Here is an 18076-nt window from a genome sequence, read left to right as displayed (position 1 = left end):
CATATAATTTAAAACTTATTAATTATTTCTGGAATTTTCTATTTAATGTTTTTGAAGTGTAGTTGATCCTGGATAACTGAAAGGACAGAAAGTTAAATTGCAGATAAGACGTGCTACTGTGGCTGGGCGTGGTGGCTTGCACCTGAATCCCAGCACTTTGGTAGGCCAAGGCAGGCGGATCACCTGAGGTCAGGAGTTTGAGACTAGCATGACCAACATGGCAAAATCCCATCTCTACTAAAAATACAAAAATTAGCTGACCATGATGGCAGGTGCCTGTAATCCCAGCTATTTGGGAGGCTGAGGCAGAAGAATCGCTTGAACCTGGAAGGCAGAGGTTACAGTGAGTTGACATCATGCCACTGCATTCCAGCCTAAGCAACAGAGCAAGACTCTGTCTCAGAAAAAAAAAAAAAAAAAAAAAAAAAAAGCTACTGTATTTTTTTGCAAGGCTAAGAGATAATGTTATTTGAAATAATTACAGATGCTTTCAATGATCCTCTAGAAGGATCTGGATTTAATAAAATAAGACTCTAAATCTGGGCTTTGTAAACATATTTGTCTGTTAATTTGTTTGTTCCAGTACTTCTGTTTAATGCAACATATATTGGTCAACTTAGTACATCATTCTAAGATACACAAGAAGTTTGATTTCATTTTCTACCAAACTTCAATGAAATGAAATCATCCAGATATTTTTCATAGCTTACTTTTGCAAATATATTTTTAGTAATGTAGAGTTCAATAAAATTCCAGAGCTAAATGTCTTGTGAAGAAACTACAGAAATTAATTAAGTGAAGTTTATAATTTACAGATCTGTTAGTTACACTGAAAATTATTCAATAAAAAAGAAACCATCATTAAGTCAGTCACAGTAGTGGGGAACATGCATCATCACCCTATGGTTCACTACAATATTAATTTTCTTCCATTCATTTATATATATTTATTCAGTATCTTCTGGTATTAGTTCATCAACCATTTTTTAAAAATAAAATGCCATAGAAAGGTTAGAGATGGATTGTCATTTTTTTGCAAGAAATTTACCTTGGAACATAGAGGCACCTCTATTTTTATCTCAGTTTTTTTAGAGGGAGGAGGAAAAAATAAAATTTAATTACAGCATTTGTGCAGACTACAAGATACTGAATGTATCATAAGAAAACAACAGCATTCTTAAACTAGTACTAGTCAATTACTGTTATTTCACAATGTTGTTCATCAGTGTAATAGAACAATGAGAAAAGGAAATACACATCCAGCTTGGATAACAGAAAAAGGAAAAACTTTAGTCAGATGAGGCAAAATTAAATATACTTCCAGATATGGTTTGACTTGGCTGTGTCCCCACCCAAATCTCATCTTGAATTGTAGCTCTCATAATCCCCGCATGTTGTAGGAAGGACCTAGTAGGAGGTAATTGAATCATGGGGAGGTTTTTCCCATGTTGTTCTCATGATGGTGATTAAGTCTCTTGAGATCTGATGATTTTATAAAGGGAAGTTCCCTTGCACATACTCTCTTGCCTGCCACCATGTAAGATGTGCCTTTGCTCCTCCTTCATTTTCTGCCATGATTGAGGCCACCTCAGCCATGTGAAACTGTGATCCCATCAAACCTCTTTTTTCTTTATAAATTTCCCATTCTCAATTATGTCTTTATTAGCAGCGTGAGAACAGTCACTAACCAGGTACACTCCCTAACTAGGTGCTTCATGGAACACCAGTGTCTGAGTGATTTCCAGGGACAAAGAATAAAAGAAAAGCTACCCCAGGTTAGTCAGGAAAGTATGCTATTGGTATTTTGCACTTCATGGTAGAGAGAAATAAAATCTGTGTAAATACTCTACTTAAAATGATTTATGTGCCTTTCAACTCTAAAATCAAACTGTAAGTTATAGTTATAGTAAAAACTATAAAATTTGCAGATTACATGTAATGATAATGCTATAAAGTATAAGAATTAGCAGAGGACATAATACCAAAAAGAGAAGATGAGTATAACACACTATTAATTTATTTTTCTATTGGTTCTTCTAGATTAGGATTCTCACCATCTCTTTGGTGAGTAGTGAGTGGACTATATTACATTATCATTGTACTGTTTCCATATTAGATGTACATAAGAATTGTATATTGGGATATGTTTAGTTTTATCATATAGAGAAGAGTATTTATATACATTTCTTATGTTTATTATATCCTCATTTCAAGCCCCTTATATACACATATACATGAACTATGTGACTCAACCAATACTTGCAACTAAGAACATACATGTTCAAATCAGAAAAACTTCAGGTAAGTAATGTGCCTTTTAGAGAATATTTACATTTAAATAATCTTATTTCCAACTGGATAGACTACATTTTACAGCTGCTGTATGTTCATAATTACACATACACTGTATGTGCAGTGTGTTCCCGTTTCCTTAGATCTGCTATATTTATTCCCTACTCATCCAACTCATGAAACATCATCCAACTCAACTCATCCAAGTCATGAAACATTGTCCCCACTCATGTGCAAAAAACTTCCCCTGTCTTTCCAAGTTTGTCCAGTGGGTTTGTTTTCTCCTGACCAGTATCCATATCAGGTTCATGTATTTTGAACTTATTCTTCCCTTTCTAAATAATATATTGAAATATTTTTCTCCCTGAAGTGCCTTGAACACATTGGTGATGAATGAGGGAAAGTTTTACTGAAAATCTGGGTGACAAACGTAGATTATGTAAAAGCAAGGTTGATATGGTTTGGATTTATGTCCCTGCCCAAATTCTTCCTCCACGTGGAATTGGAGGAGGGGTCTGGTGGGAGGTGCTGATTATGGTGATTATTCCCTCTTGCTGTTCTCATGATAGTGAATGAGTTCTCATGATAGTGAGTGAGTCACATATCTTTCCTTCCTGAATGGACTCCTGTGACTTGTAGAATGTTATGTGTGGAATCAGTCACTGGCATGAAGCATGACGTTACTTTAAGATAAATCAAAGCATACAAATAAAGCTGGCAGGAGCTAGATTTCCCTAAAGTGCACGAATTTTCCAGAGATATAATTACAGTTGATTTCTAAACTCCATCTTATACGTCAATTTTTTATCTAGCTTGCCTTCCAAGACATGCTTATTGTTGTATGTGGAATAGCATATTGCTATGTTTTATAACTCTGCTCCTCTGGTAAATATAAATGTAATTTTTTTCCAAGAAATATAAGGACCCAATAATAGTAGTGTGTATACACTTGTGCTTACATGTGACTGTTTACACAACTAACATGCTAATCAACTTCAATTGTGGTATCTCATTTATTTTTTATTTAATTTCATTTGAGGTAGGTACTATTATTCGCTGATGTACACAGATATCAAGCTTACTATATAGACAGAGATATAAATATTGACATGGATGTGACTACCTGTAACTGTCTAGATTAAATCCTTTTCTTCTAATAATTTCTTTTTCAAAGCAACCTGAGTTGTGGAAAGTAACTTGTTTCTAATTTATTATACTTCTCTTGCTCTGGCAAAACTTTCTGGATACTGCTGAATTTAGAAGATCTGCTGAATCTAAAATATTTCTTTAGAACCTTAAGATGTTATTTGGCCTGATTTTATTTCATGTTAGTTCCATTACTATCTAAACAGCCTGTGTGTGATGAGAGTTTGGTTACTGGGGCAGCCATGACTCACTGTGTCTAGCTGTTGGCCACAGCATTATGGAAACTTCTGAGTCTGAATCTGGTGACATCCCATATGTTGTTGACCAGGTTTCCTGTGGTCTAGACAGTGGCCTGAGAGAGGATAATTTTTGTTAATATCTATTCCTTGAGCCATAATATGTAAATATTGCTTATTTAGGTATTTTCAAAATTGTCTCAACACTCTTCAATGTTTTTGTGTACAAACTATCATCTTAAGTTACAACAGTGAATATTTAGTGTGTGTGCTCATTGTCTAGTCAGGCATGTTCTGGAAAGAATTTCATGAACTACAATACTTGTCACTTTATAATCTTTAGTTTTAACGTTCATATAATTATGTTTGAAAAATTTATAATATGGTAAAATCTGCTAATATTCATGGTGGGGAATTTTATTTGAAATACTGTGTTGTTTAATGACAACTATCTGTCTATCGTCTATCTAATCAAATTGTTTTACTACCAGAAAACCTAAGACACAAAACCAAATATTGATTTAAAACCATCATATGAGACCTGAATTATTTACTTATAGAATACAACTTGTTTTAAATTTCTCTTTAATAAATAATTTACTGCAATTTCATTTAAGTAATTGTTTTTCAGAAACATCTTAATTACCTAAACCATAGTACATCCCAATGCCATTAACGTTTCCGGGGGGAAAACCAACTAACAAAAAACAAATCAGTTTCTGTTCTCTGGTATTATAAAGTTTACATAGATAGATAGATAGATAGATAGATAGATAGATAGATAGATAGATAACATATAAGTAGATATATTCAAGTTATTTATGTAGTGATTTTTTAACTTGATTACTGCTAGGTCCTATGAACTATATAATATGTCTCTTTTTAAAACGTAAATTATTATATTCCCCTTAATTATTTCTACTCTTGAATGACTGTTAGAAGTTTCTGATTTCCCTGCACTACTGAGGAAATGCAGTGGAAATTCCTGTACACTGTCAGGGAATCCCCTCTCTTACCTCCTTTTGCCAAGGCAATCCCCAGAAGAAAATTCTACTTAATTTTTAGGAGCACACTGTTTTTTCCAGGAATTCCTTTCCATTCTTTGGAGATCGTGTTATTAGAATCATCAAGGGAGCAGGTGAGTACACCAGTGAAATATACACCAAGCCAAATCAGATAGTTGTACTCAAGTCAGATGTTGTAAGTACAGCAATGGAGTAATGTAAAATGTTGGAAATGGGCCAGAGTTTAAACATACTGGTATTATCAAATGGAGTCTGATATTGTAACTTTAAATTTTAGAATAAAAATTTATTGACTTCAAGATAGTAGAACTGGAACAGATGGGATTTGTTTAATTCAAACACCGGACTTGAGACAATAGAGAATTCTCACAGGCTCCAGGCCATGAAGTTTTGTCTTCCTTGTATTTTAATTTCTGTATAGTTCAAGTACTTATACAATATGACTAGAAAAAAAATCTTGATTGACTTAATCCACATAATCACCCTATTTCTATTGTTATTATTTCTGGAACTAAAGAACAATAAAAAGCATTTCTTTATTTCCTGCTCAGAATTGCAATATTTTGCCATTGTGTCATTGATTTCCAGATTAGAATGTTTTCTACCAAAGGTTTTGTGTTGTAGCATATACCTACTAATATTTTTATCCTTCCATGATCACTGCATAGTATTATTTTCTTTACCTTGGGATACATTTTGATTATTATAATATTTAAGATCAAAGGAATTGGCTCTTTGTTTGTGAGGTAAAGTATCTGAGATTGGTAGTTTTATTTTTTTCCTATTTTTGTGAAACAATCTGGCATCTGCAATTGCCAATATCCTGTGGCAATTAGTCATTGCCCCTTTTATTTCCCAGAAGACACAATTCAAGCTTCAGCAAGTTTTCCCTTGCACACGTGTCTTATATTGTTAAGCTATTGGCAATATTTTTAAAACTGTTTGATCATCTAGCTTTTGTCTTCATCTTCTTGTTTCTGGGAAACTGAATACAGTTTTAAAACATCTTCCTTTTCCACTTTGAAATAATGACATCTTATTGATAATGTGCCAATGCTGATGATGAGTAGATATTTGTAAGTATGAAATACTTAAAATTACATTTCAAAACTGGTCACATTAAAATACAATCATTGGAATTTGCATATAGCAGAAATAACTGAATAACTTTACATTAAATGCAATTATTCTGATAGGTCTTTTCTTTTACATTGTCCTTGATTCTCTCACCATTGCATGCTGGGTGTGAGGAGAGGAAGATACCTTGTTTTTTTGGTGCATCAAGAGCAATTATACCTGGGAAGTGTTATGGACACCTGGACTTGATTGAGATTGAGATTTTGAACCTTGAGTCTGAACCTGATGATACTGGAATAAAATGAGACTTTAGGTGGGAGGGTCTTGGAAAGAAGTGAATTTTGCATGTGGAAGAAATGCAAATCATTTGTGAATAGAAGGCCTACTCTGGTGATTTTAAGACATGGTCACAAATTCTTTGATAATCTTCCAGCAAGAGGTAGGGATGTATCCTTCTCCCTTGAATTGACTGTCACAACCAATAAAATATAGCAGAAGATACTATTTGACTTCCTAAGCTATGTCATAAAATGCCATGAAACTTCTACTGTATTCATTGAAACATTTCATTCAGAAGCCTGTCTTAGTCCATTCAGGCTTCTATAACAAAATAACATAAACTGGGCAGCTTATAAACAACAGAAATGTATTCCTCACGATTATAGAGGCTGGAAAGTCCAAAATCAAGATGCCAACAGATTTTGTCTATTGAGGGCCTGTTTCTTTATTCATAGATGATGTCCTTTTGCTATATCCTTACATGGGGGAAGGGGAAAAGAGGCACAAATCCCATTTATGAGGCCCCCTCTTTCATGACCTAATCAACCTCCCAAAGGCCCACATCCTAACCATCACCTTGAAGGTGAGAATTTCAGCATATGAATTATGAGGGGGCACAAACATTCTGATCACAGTAGAGCCTTAAGCTTCATATAGAAAGACCAACTATTGTAGTGTGACATGCTTCAAGGAGGTTCACATCACGTGGAATTTGTGACAGAAGCCAGGGTAGATCCTCAGTTGACAGCCCCAGGTGAGCCTGGTCTTTGAATCCTCCCAATCTGGTTTTGTCAGACATGTATATGAAAAAGTATCCAGATGATTCTAGGTTGCAGTTACTCCTAGACATTGAAATCTTCCCTGTTAAGTCTCCAGATACCATGAATCAGAAATAAGCCATTCTTGCTGGCACACTGAATTCTTGACCTACATAATCTGGGTACACAATAAAGTAGTCATTCTTTACACCACTAAGTTTGCTTTTATTTGTCATGCGATAGTTGGTAACTGGGACATGTACTCAGCATAAATCAACATAATGAATTTCAGCACCTATTTACCTATTTCAGCTTTAAAGCTATGATTTGAAATTTCAGGTATAAAATTAATTGAAAAATTTAAAAAAATTCCTGCACATTAATTTACAACATAGTGTATATTTTTACATAAACACGGACATTAAATATTTACTTAATTATAAAAGGATAGCTGTGTGTTTTATTTCAATAACAAGTACTTAATGTTAATCAATGGTTTTATTTGAGTTTCTTAGGGCTTATTTACTTTGAACGTCTAATATGGTTTGGCTCTGTGTCCCCATCCAAATCTCACATTGAATGGTAATAATCTCCACATGTCAAGGTTGGGGCCAAGTGGAGATAATTGAATCATGGGGGGGTCTCCCCCATACTGTTCTCCTGACAGTGAATAAGTCTCACGAGATCTGATGGTTTTATAAATGGGAGTTCCCCTGCGCGAGCTCTCTTGCCTGCGGCTGTGTAAGACATGACTTTGCTCCTCATTCGTCTTCCACCATGATTATGAGATCTCCCCAGCCATGTGGAACTATGAGTCAATAAAACCTCTTTCCTTTATAAATTACCCAGTCTTGGGTATGTTTTTAATAGCAGAGTGAGAGCAGACTAAAACTGGATGCAAACAATAGAAGTATTTTGTAAGGTACTTAGTATTCAATTGCTTATTTATAAAGAGAGAACACAAGCTGAATAAACATGTTGTCCTCTACTCTCCCTGTTTTTTTTTTTTCTGACTTCTAACCCATATCTCTAACATAAAGGATAATTACCTAGCATGCTCAATGTAAGTATTTTGAAGTCTTAAATCCGAGAATCTGAACTAAAAACTAAATAATACAAATTTTTTTGTAAAAGATAAATGTCAAAGAACCTCATGATTCAAGTGTACACACACACACACACACAAACACACACACTAGCTTTCAAATAATTTTTACGTAGTTACACACATATTTGCTTTACCTCTAACTTTAGACTTGAAGATTGTCAAATTTGGAAAAGTTTTTCCAAATTATTGAAGACAATCCCATATGAAATTAAATATCAATAAACTTTGAATGATATTAACTAGTGATATAATGTTATCTGAATATTTAAATAAACATAATAAGTTAAATTTACTCAGACATAACTTTTCCTTATTAGTATGACATGGATGTTTTCATTGAGGAAATCTCAAAGCCGTATCACTCTTAGAGGACAAATACATGAAGGCAGACAGATTAATTTTTACCTTTCTTTTGCTTTTGGAAAACAATCCATGGCATCTCTTTTAACATGACCTTCAGATTTGACTTTTTGATTATGTGGTTTTAATAGTTCATTCTCACACCAGAGACTAGGTAATTTATAAAGGAGGGAAGTTTAATTGACTCACAGCTCCACATAGCTGGGGAGGCTGCAGGAAACTCACAATTATGGCAGAAGGCAAAGGGAAGCAGGGACCTCCTTCATATGGCAGCTGGAGATAGAACTGTAAGCAAGGGAAATGCAAAAAACTGATAAAACCATCAGATCTCCTGAGAACTCACTCACTATCATGAGAGTAGCATGGGGGAAACTGCCCCAGTGATTTAATCAACATCCTGCCTCCACACATGGGGATTACATGTCCTTCCCTCAACACATGGTGATTAAAATTCAAGATGAGATTTGGGTAGGGACACAGAGCCAAACCATCAGTGGTCAATGTGCATCTTCCAGTATAAGAATTGCTATAGGGCTCATGAAAAACATATAACTGTTTTTAGTTAGTGGAGTATGAGTATATTCAAATCCTCCATTTGGAAATTTGCAAATTTCCTGCACATGGAAAAAATGTTATTTATGCACAGAGTAGGAAAGAATTGATATTGCACAATGTTGCTGAGCTTTCTTCAGAATCTGAGTGTTGGCATAAGTAAAAAGTCAAATTATTTTGTAATAATCAGTTGTAATAACTCTATTTTAAATATTATAAATTAATTTCCCTTTACCAAAGCCAAATCCATCTTCACAAATATCTGTCTATATCACACAATCAAGAAATCTTATTGCCCGAAGTAAATTTCATTTAAATGTTTGTTGAAACATTGTGTTTCAAAAACCATTAATGTTTTTCTTCACTTTTTGCCATTGAAGATAGTCCTACATTTTTCACTGAAAAAAATACTAAGGAATGTGCTCAACTTCACTCCAAGTAAATTGCATAAACACATACATACCTGCCCACCTCCATAAATATACAAGGTATTTTCTCCAAAATATACTTTATATTAGGGCAACATAAGTATAAAGAAACATCACATATTTAAATGACAAATAGAAATAGCATAAGGTGAAAATAAACCTTAAAGTAAGCATCTTATGCTTTTAAATACAAATTTTCAAAATGTTCATGTTTTTGTAATAAAAACAATATGTTATAGGGAAATAGAATAGGCCAGAAAAAAATAGTGAAACCTAGTTTTGTTATGTGTTTAACTGTAGAAACCTAGAGTAGTTTCTCAATATCTGAATGTCCCTTTCATTACAAAATCTTCTGTCAGGGTTGTTGTGTGAATTTATGAAGGACAGGGACATAGCAGAGGGCCACATATAGGTACCTTCTAAATGAATGTCAGATTTTTTCTGTTTTTCTTCTCCCTTAGAACAGGACCAAAGTATTGATCATCCTTAGATATGCTGGTGTCTTGAAAACAGTGACAGAAAATACATGGCTGTACTTTACACTGATTTATTATCCAACTTCTATGAATTTTTTTTTAGAATTTTAGTAAGATATTTTAAGTAATTTTCATTTATGTTGTAAAACAAACAAGCTTATCAATTTATAATATAGGGAATACTTCAGATTTTAGTGCTGAGTTGAATTTATTCTATGAATTAAACTAAATTGATATGAAGATTGTTGTAATTTAGAATAGTAAAACTTGTGAAAAAAGTAAATACATGTGAAAAAGTCAATAAATAAAGCAGAGGCATATCTAATTAATTTTAAAAGCCTCCTTCCTTTACCTTCACCCTTAGTTACGCATATTAAAAAAATACCAGACTATGCAGACTAACACTATGATTAATCAAGTTCTACATTTGAAAGGAAGCCTGTTAAGTTTCTGTATAAATTATTCTGCTATTTGCTATCCTAACATTGATATAATTATACCTTCCTTTTTAAATTTACCAATTTTATGCAATATTTATTAAGTTGTTTTTATATAAGATGAGGAATTTAGTATACTTATAATTTCAGGACTCTCTCTTCAACTTTCCAATTTTTGGTAGTTATACAATTTTTGTTTTTATTCATTTATTCATTCATTCATTAAAAAATATTTAGTGAGGCTGGGCAGGATGGCTCATGCCTGTAATCCCATCCCAGCACTTTGGAAGGCTGAGGTGGATGGATTACCTGAGGTCAGGAGTTTGAGACCAGTCTGACCAACATGGAGAAACCCCAGCTCTACTAAAAATACAAAATTAGCCGAGGCATGGTGGCACATGCTTGTAATCCCAGCTACTCGGGAGGCTGACACAGGAGAATCGCTTGAACCCAGGAGGTGGAGGTTGCAATGAGCCGAGGTGGCGCCATTGCACTCCAGCCTGGGCAACAAGAGCAAAACTCCATCTCAAAAAAAAAAAAAAAAAAAAAAAAAAAAAAATTAGTGAGCACACTATGTGCCACTAGCTTCTAGTTATAGTCCCAGCTTCTAGGACTATAACAGGGAACAGCACAGACTTGGTGCCTACTGACTCGGAGCTTGAATTTCAAGGGAAAAGACAGATAATAAAAATAAACAAATGAATGAAACCACTACACAGTGATATAGCAGCCACATCTTCTAGCCTTTACAGAGAATATTGATGGTGCCATTTTGAGTGATAGTTGAGCAAAATCTCTCTGGAGTTAGTATTTAAACTGAGACCTGAAGTTTGAGAAGGAAACAGGCAAAGACCAAGGTCACAGAGCATTCCTGGTAAAGAAAAATCCAACTACATGGCAACATCTCAAAGGTGACAAAAATGTGATAATGTGAGGAAGATATTAGAAGATGAGGTTCAAATTGTTTTGTAACAATTTTGTCTTTGTCCCTCTACCCTGGGCCCTATGTCTATATATGTGTCCTCGTATACGTATGTGCCTGCGTGTGCCCTTTAAAATCCATGCTTATATTATTTTCACCTTGTCCACCCCAGTAATGTTTTCTTTTTTTCTAATATCTTTTGCAAAAACCACTTATTTGTCTCTCATTGATCAGAACCGATTCATGTGATTGACTAAATCTGGAATATAGGTTGATGCTTGGAGCAGAAAAGAAATCAACCTAATTTGAACAACATGGGAAGATTGGAAAACTATTGATTCTCTAAAGGGCGATTGATGAATTGTTACTACAAAATGGGTGAATGAACCCTGACCAATGAGTGGTCACTACAGAAGTCCTGAAACATCAAAGTAGGCATGTCAGTAGGCAATCAGACTTCAAATCTAGCTATGAGTTGGAAACTTGAAAAATGGAAGTCATCAAGAGATAGATGATATTTAAACAATGCAGAAAGTTTAAATCAAGTTGGAGAGATGACAGAGAATAATAAACAGCACATTACCTAGCCCTGTGGAACTGTAATATAAAGCTTGGGTATATGTTAAGAGGTCAGTAAAGCAGTTGACAAAAGAATATCTCACTCATCTGTATAGCTGGTAATCAGGAGGGGGAGTTACATTAGGCTAAATTCTTCTATAGACTTTATAGAATCCTTTATAGAACCTTCTATAGGTTCTGCCTTTAAATGTCCCTAGGATCATTCCCTGTTCTTCGTGAATGTTCACTTAGAGTTTAGTTTCTCTAAAGTAGAGTTGGGAAGGATGACTCTCTCCAATACAATGATCTTGCATTTGTTTTGGGTTACACTGGTTCTACTCAGTTGCTCCTTTAATCCAATATCAGTGTTATGCTCTGGAAAGTCCTCAAAATTAGTGCAATGAATTAATAGCACACTTTCTTGCTTTCCAGAACTATGTTTTGGATTTACACACCTTAAAATGAGTTTTTCTTCATTTCCACAGGATATTGGGAGGGAAGGAGGTAAATTCCTATCCTCAACCTGACACTTTCCACTAGTAGTCCAAACGTTACTTCTATAAAATAATTTCCTGAAAGTTCTGTATTGTTAAAAAAAGTCCTGCTGTGTAAACCAAGTAATAATTTCCCCCTGGAAATTGAAATTAAGGATAAACAATTGAGTGAAATTAACACTTAACTAATGTGTTTTCTTTCTAATTTATTAAATATTTTAGAGCTTTGGAAGCAAAAGCAGCAGCTCTTTTATAACTTTCCAGAACACTTTTATTATAATCAACCTATTTTATGTAACACTCTGATGTTCTTAGTTTCACTTGTAATTAGACTTTTGCCTCTCTAATTGCACCAAAATAGTAATAAATGTTTTTAAAAAGATTTTATCTCTTTGAAAAGAGAATGAATTTATCCATTAGCTTATTGGCATCCATCATCTCATAGAGGTCAGTTCGCTTAAATATTTTGGATGGAATACATCTTCCTAAGTCGGTTTTCTCCTAAAATGTTAGGAAAAAAGCCTTCAAGACAACTACCACAGAAGTCAGATACTTGCTTCAAATGATGCTATAGCATTGTTACTAGTCCTAGTATTATAAAGTAAATGAAAGGTATCATAGAAACAAGTACACAGTAGACACCCAATCCATATTTGCTTACTCTTTTAAATAAAAGGCAATATCACAAATAAGTTAATTGATCTCTAGCTGGAATGTTGTCCTTATTAAATAGTTTCACATTCAAACTAAAAAAAATTTCAGAATTTGATATGAAACCCATGCACATGGTTTACATTCATTTAAAACCATATATTTTGCTCAATTGTTTTTTCATTTCTTTTCTGGCACTGCCTAAAACCAGACGATATTACACTACAAAAAGCGAATTGGTTACTAAGCCTTTCCAGCTGTGAAAAAGGAAATAAAATCCCATACTTCCTAGACACTATGTATAAGAAAAACATTTTTCATGGCAAGTAAATATATGCTATGGCTCTTTACCTCCAGGTGAGTGGTCTTATTTTAAATTTTTAAAATGATTGTGACACTAATGAGATTTCAGCTAGGCATATGGGGATATTGTTTGATTTTGTGGCTAATTCTATCTTTTCCTTATTCTTTAAGTAAAACTGGATTTTTTTTCCTGTATGATGAGTTGATGGTTTCTAGTATGAAGCTGGCACAATAGCCCTAAATTATAAATAGAAATACATCAATTCTCATTGAATCTCTTTTTTCAATAATATAATGACATTAGCATGTGATGTCACTTTTCTAAATCCAGTTTCCTTATCTATACATGTGATTAATAACCAAATGATATCAAACCCATTTTGTGTGTGTGTATGTGTGTGTTAAAGAATATAACTCATTGATAGACAGAGAGCAGACTCACTGCAAATGTTGTTGCTGTTCTTATTCTTGTTCTTATTATTTTTCTTGTTCTGTAAAAAGGATGTACAAATCAATGTCAGCCTTCATAGGATCTCTTCCTGGTTTTAACTTTGTCAGAATTCCATATATTGGTGTTCAGATGTTCTGGCTGGAAATGTATAGCCATAAACTTTTAGTGGACAAATAAGTAGACTTTGATAAAGCTGCAGCATCCTGTTGTTTTGTAATAAGCCAAAAGAAATGGTAGCCTGCAAGAATGAGAAATTCATCTGTCTCCTGTGTTGTATATTTGGTTGCTGGGATACCATGTCTTCTTTGGAACCATACTCCGTTTAGAAGACACATCCTTCAAGATCCTCCTAGAAAAAGAGTACATAAAATGAACTTTTGGATCTAGCTATATCTGAGGTTATTTTTATGTTGCTTTCACCCTAGATTAATAGTATGGATGGTATATTAGCACCCTACTGCTATTGTTAAAATATTACCACAAAGTTGATGATTTAAAACAATACAAATTTCTTTGTATTGGCCTGGAGACTTTTGCTTTGAGAAAGCCTCCTTTTCAAGTATTTTCCAAAAGGATACCTGTGCCTGGATCTCCTACTATGACCTTGAGCCAGACTGGTAAACCTGACAGCATTACTTAACCTTCTACTTACATGGTAGTTCCTTCCATTGCAGAACGGGACATAGAGCCCCTGGATGACACTCACCAGTTTAATACACTGTCTGTGTGGTCCAATGTCCACCCTATTTACATCTATTCTATGAAGGAAAGACAGCAATGGGGCCCCAATCTATCTGACTCTGATAAACCCCTCTATTGAAATGCTGTAATTGTTTCAAGTTTCTGAAAACTCCATAAAATACATTTTCCATATTGCATTAAAATTTCTGGTTTCTGTTTATTTTTCCCCTATTCTTTCTACCCCAGAGTAGGAGAATGGGAGAGGGACAAGGTGGCTGTGGTAATAAGGGTGGAGTTAGGAAGGGGAAGCCACAACTTAGTGTTTTAAAACAATACAAATGCATTATCATGCAGTTCTGGAGGTTAGAAGTCTAAAACTGATCAATAGAACTGCACTCCTTTTAAAGGTTTTACAGAAAAATTTGTTTCCTTGCCTTTTCTAGCTTCTAGATATTTTCTGCACCCTTGAATTGTAGAAGTGGCCTATCTTATATCTTCAAAGCCAACAGCAAATATCTGCTAATCATGCTGTCTCTCTCTCAGTTCGTCTTCAATCACATGGTCTTTTCTGATTCTTACACTCCTGCCTCCCTTTTGTAGGACCTTCATGATTACATTGGGTCTACCCAAATAATCCAGAATAATCTCTCCATCTCAAGATCCTTAACTTAATATCCCCAGAGTCTCCTACTTTACACATAACATATTCACAGGTTCCAGGAATGAGGATATAGGTCTCATTATCATGGAAGGCCCAAATCTTATAATCTAATTTATCTAAATTAGTCATGGGTGGGGCTTTCACTGTTATCCACTCTGGGGCAAAATTATTCTCCATCGGGAGATCTGTGAAACTATAAAACATACTATTGGCTCCTAAAATACTATGGCGAGATAGGGATCAGATAACATGAATAGATATCCAATTCACAAAAGGAATCACCAGAGCTGAGCAATTTCAAAATCTGTTTTTTTGCATTCAACATTAGGTTTCAAAGCTTGAGAATCATTCTCTGTTTCCTGGCTCTGCTGCTATTGTAGAGACTCTATATGTTTGCAGCTGTAGTTTTATCATTTTGTTTTCTACATGTAGAATTTGGAGAATTCAATAGCCTTCCCTCCTTTTGTTCTGTCTCCCTTTTAGTTCAAGCTGACATTGAGTATGTCTGTTGGCACAACATTCTTAAGAATCTTGCAAATGTTCCTTGTATGTTTCAGGGATTCTCTCCACTAGACAAGAGGCTCATCCACAAATCTTTTTTTTATAATACCATCTCTATTCCTGGCTTCTGCTTGGAGGGCTGAGGGGAACCATGATTCACTGCTCTAATCCCTTCAAAAGGCCATGTGTGTAATTGAATACTCTGATCCTTTGATCCTTCCAAAGTACTAGCAAAAGATTGTCCAGCCACACCTTGGCTTTCTGTCCAGAACAGGCTTTCTTGATTATGAATCTCCTAATTTTAGTGCCTTGCAGTCTGGATTGGCTGAGAATTTCCCAAGTCATCAGGTCCTGTTTCCCTTTTTCCTGATACTGCTTCCCTCAATCTCTCTCTCTTCTCACATTTCACTGTAAGCAACGGGAAGAAACAAGGCTCTACCTTCAGCATATTGCTTGGAAATCCCCTCAGCTAGATATTAAAGTTCATTTCTTATAGGTTCTGCTTTCCACATAACTGTAGGACACAATTCCACCAAGCTTTCTGTTACTACATAATAAGGATTCCTTTTCCTCCACTTTCTAATAGCATTTTCCTCATTTCTTTATGAACCCTCACTAGGCATGCTTTTAATGCTTGTATTTCTACCAATATTCCATTTATGATGCTGTATTTTCTAAGATGTATGAGTATAGGATGGGTGAAAAATATTTTTACTCAGACTCTGTAGTTAGTGCTTCCTGTGAGAATTACCATGCCATTCTAATTCCCAGTTTTTTTTTTTAATGTGACCTGCTTTCCATCTGAAGGCTGTTATCATAGTTTATTAAAATCTGGTAGAGATTTTAGGACCCCTTGAACTAGAAACCGATGCACTTAAATTACACTTTTTATATTAACATGTCTATAATTTTTTTCATAATTTTTCTGAAATCTGTTATTCAGTTATTGAAACTCCATCTCTTCTGATGGGATCCTGATAAATACATTGCCAAAAACATGAAAATAAGTACATATCAAGTGATGAATACCTAAAAATACTTGTATTTCCATAAGATGAAATATTTATCAGTGATAAAAAGAAACACACTTCTGATAGATTTAATTATGTGGATAAATCCCAAGACAGTATTCTTGTGAAAGAAGCTATACAAGAAAAGACTCTCTACTGTCTCACTGCATTGATATGACATTCTGAAAAAATAATGGGACAGAAACGAGATCAGTGATTGTGAGGAGAACCATACAAATCCACACGAACAAACTTTTTGAGATGAAATGAATATTCCATATCTTATTTGTGGTATTGGTTCCAGAACTGTATACATTTATCAACCTCATAGCACTGTACATCTATAAAAAAGGAGAATCTTAAGATATGTAAATTATTATTTAACCAATCTGAACCAGAAAGAGAAAATTCGACTTTTTTTAAAAGAATATTATGGTTGGCCAGGCGCGGTGGCTTACGCCTGTAATCCCAGCACTTTGGGAGGCTGAGGCGGGCAGATCACGAGGTCAGGAGATCGAGAGACCATCCCAGCTAACATGGTGAAACCCCGCCTCTACTAAAAATAGAAAAAAATTAGCCAGGCGTGGTGGCGGGCGCCTGTAGTCCCAGCTACTCGGGAGGCTGAGGCAGGAGAATGGCGTGAACCTGGGAGGCGGAGCTTGCAGTGAGCTGAGATCGCGCCACTGCACTCCAGCCTGGGAAACAGAGCGAGAATCCATCTCAAAAAAAAAAAAAAAAAAAAAGAATATTATGGTTAGAGAAATATCATTCATTACAGAATTCGAGGGTTTGTTTTCTGTAGTTTCAAATTTACAAGTTCTTTGTCAGTTAAAGAAGAATATTTGGAAATATATTTCTATGAATTTTCCAGCAATAGCTCAACATTATGACTTCTTTTTTCTTTTTTATTATACTTTAAGTTTTAGGGTACATGTGCACAACATGCAGGTTAATTACATATGTATACTATGACTTCTTTTAATTTGCTTTGTATAGGCTTCACATCCTCTTGTAGCTTGTTTTCTTTAGAGTTAGTGATGACCTTTATTTTTCTTAAACAATTGCATTGTCATACTTTCAATAATATCTAAAATATTATTTGTATCATCCCATGAAGACGCTTTTCTCTATGGCTATTTCCTGTTCTAGTCTGGATTTGTTGCAATTTAGGTTCTCAGCACAAACGTCCTTCTGGGTCTTCCCTTTGCTTTTCTACTTCATTGAATCCGTCGTCCCCTCCTCATGTTTTCTTTTTTCCTGCTTATTTTTACAAACAAATTCACCATTAAATCCTTAAACTGGATGAAGTGAGCTGAAAGTTTTGAGTTCTTAAAATGTCTTCATTTCTCAGTTATTTTCATTGATTGATAGGTATAAAATTATAGGTTGAAAACAACTCCCCTCAGAAAATTAAAGCTCCATTTTCTTCTATTTTGAGCTACTGTAGATGAGATTAATAATATAAATTAATACTCATTCTGTTGTAGGTAAACTGTCTTTTCTCTTGAAATTTTTTAGTTGATACATTGAACTGATATGCTAGACATCAATCTATGTGTTTATTTTTGTTAATTTTTTTAGGAGGTTGGTGAAGCCCTTTCACATTGAAGACCTCTGTCTGCTTTCTGCTCAGAAAAATCTCCTGTGTTAAATTCTGTAATAGCATTCCC

General features: G+C 34.6%; 1 long non-coding RNA gene across 2 annotated transcripts in view; it reads right to left on the bottom strand.

Moving 5' to 3' along the window:
- Positions 1-13853, bottom strand: part of LOC129022678 (uncharacterized) — a 39435-nt gene extending 25582 nt beyond the window's left edge. For both annotated transcript variants that reach the window (XR_008496512.2, XR_008496511.2), the window contains exons 1-2: positions 13545-13853; positions 3690-3790 (exon numbers count right to left, since the gene is read on the bottom strand). This is a non-coding gene — a long non-coding RNA (uncharacterized LOC129022678). The remainder of the gene's footprint in view (positions 1-3689; positions 3791-13544) is intronic.
- Between the last annotated feature and the right edge of the window lie 4223 nt (positions 13854-18076).

Source organism: Pongo pygmaeus, chromosome 22, assembly GCF_028885625.2.
Source record: "Pongo pygmaeus isolate AG05252 chromosome 22, NHGRI_mPonPyg2-v2.0_pri, whole genome shotgun sequence".
Lineage (NCBI taxonomy): Eukaryota > Metazoa > Chordata > Mammalia > Primates > Hominidae > Pongo > Pongo pygmaeus.
The sequence above is the reverse complement of the archived record's forward strand: the minus strand, read 5'-3'. Positions and strand labels throughout refer to the sequence as shown.